Below are 2,500 nucleotides of genomic sequence, written 5' to 3'. Positions count from 1 at the left end.
AAATGACTGCTCTTTAAGAATGAAAGTCTGTCCGACTCCTTTAAACTAGTGTTGTTCCGATACCGATACTAGTATCGGCATGGCCACCGATACGCACCAAAATGCTGGTATCGGTATCAGCGAGTACAATTTTTTTTATTTTATTTTTTATTTTATTTTTTTTAAGTACTAAAGTTATTTTGTTTGTAAATGTTCACTTGCTGTTGCACTACTACTACGACTGTTTTATATCTTAAATGGATATTGCACTGATTGGCATCTGTGAGAGCCACATTTCAGGTTTTATAAGGGGTTGATTTTCTTGTCACCATACCAGGTAGACAATAAAAAAAAGTTCTATAGCATTCACTCTCTGTTGGTATTTTTTCCTGTTTTACAAAGGTTTTGAGCAGTGCCAGACTAAGTGTTAGCAATAATTTTACATCGAGGTGAGTATGTGGCTCAAAAAACATGTTTTTTTGTTTTGTTTTTTCAAACGCCGTGGTATCGGATCGGTACTCGGTATCGGCAAGTACTGCACGGTCAGGTATCGGTATCGGGATCAAAAAATGGTATCGGAACAACACTACTTTAAACACAATGAAATAAACTGACATCTCTTTAAGCACTAACTGAATGTCTGTTCTTTAAACACACTGATATAAACGGACATCTCTTTAAGCACTGCTCTGTTCTGTAAACACTGAAATCAACTTTTCAACAAAACAAAACAAATAAAAAATAAAAAGAATAAGCTGTTGGTGCGCAAGAGCGCCTTCATGCGGCTGATCTGCCGCGCAGCATGCATTTTGGCGACGCATGCGCACTGGCGCACCCGTTATGTGCACCCCTGTATATAATAGCCTATATAGCCTACATATAGGCCTTTATTGGCTACAACTATGCCACAGTAACAGAGCGGGGTGCACTGACGCTGAACCCCTCATAGTGATAAGTAGGTGGACAATGCGTGGTGCTGAAATAGCCGACATGCGGTGTGTGGTTTGAAAAAAGTTACGCCAGCTCAGTAAATCATTCAAACTTAATGTTTACTTATAGGCTATGTGAATGTGACTGCACCACACATGTGAACAGTAACAAAGCAAATGCAGTTTAATTTTATGAAAAACATTGACAACAAAATCGGCACAAAAAAAAAGCTGAATCCGCTTAGCCTATATGCTCCTGAAACGACAGAGCAAACACGCTACATTACTATGGATAATAATTACAATGAGCCATTCATTAAAAATAGCAAAAATAATATTAGGCTATTAAATCTCACTTAATGAGAAAACTGGCATCTCCCATTGGTCACTATTTGTTGGCTATCTGGTGATATGGACGTCTTTGAGTGTCTAGAAAAGCGCTATAAGTCTAATGTATTATTATTATTTATTATTATTATGGACGTCACTTTAATCCGGCAGTTCTCAAGGTTTTTATGCACCAATCGATTCCTCTAGCGCGTCTTTATCGCATTCATTGACGAAAAGGACGACTCGCATGTATAGGTGGAAGGGAACATTCATTGTGAGCACGTAAAATGTGAGTCTCTCACAACGGCTTTGCATTGATGAAACCAGGTAGGATGAACGTATAGTTCGCTGTCCATTCCTCTTTAAATGCCCTGTTTCCACCGTCAACTTTCCTCTTTAGACCTTTGGAGAGTGACATGATGTTTCTCTTGCTAGCTAGCAGGTTAAATGTTTAGCTAACTTCACCCGGCACGCAAACAACCAATCCAATAATAATGTGACCATAAGTCTGGGAGGAGGGGGGAATAATTATCAGAATAAAAGTATGTTAAATAATTATTAGAATAAGTTAGGCTGCGCTACATCGTCAGTCCACACATTTATTATTCAAAACTATGGAAAAGGGTGAAACTACGTTTCAACGTTGTTGAGAATCACAGCACAAACTCGCTAGTCAAGCCAAAATACTGCAGCGAAATGGATTGGACTGCTACCTAGTTAACTAGAACACTACTTTACATTGTTAGCAGGCTCACAAAACAAGCCGTGTTAGTTGACTAGCGATGTCGATGTGTCATTGATTTTCTACAACGCGGAAATGTGTTCACATTTTTCGAAAGAAAAGTCAAAGCATTAGAACGTAGAACGGAAAATCGCACGCGCGCTTTGCGCACGGAAAGCCACTGGCCCCGATTTGGCCTGAATTTTTTTTTCCGTTAGGAGATTTTTTTTTGCTTTAATCCCTGCACCCTAACACAACCTTAACACACACCCTAACACAACATCACTATTCTGTTCTTCTGCCAGAAAGGTGTCAATTCCACACAACCATTTAGAGTGCTGTTAAATCACCCAACTGTGATTACTGTCATTACACACACACACACACACACACACACACACACACACACACACACACACACACACACACACACACACACACACAGAGACAGACACACACACACACACACACACACAGAGACACACACACACATACACACACACACACACACACACACACACACACACCGACCTTTGCTAGT

The 2,500-nt window shown here is 39.8% G+C and overlaps 1 protein-coding gene across 1 annotated transcript in view; it reads right to left on the bottom strand.

Moving 5' to 3' along the window:
* Positions 1 to 2,500, bottom strand: part of tspan15 (tetraspanin 15) — a 34,892-nt gene that overhangs the window by 8,860 nt on the left and 23,532 nt on the right. The window lies entirely within an intron of this gene.

The sequence above is a fragment of the Nansenia antarctica genome (assembly GCF_963989245.1).
Source record: "Nansenia antarctica genome assembly, chromosome: 1".
Taxonomy (NCBI): Eukaryota; Metazoa; Chordata; class Actinopteri; order Argentiniformes; family Microstomatidae; genus Nansenia; species Nansenia antarctica.
Note: the sequence above shows the minus strand (reverse complement) of the source record. Positions and strands in the feature narration are given on the sequence as shown.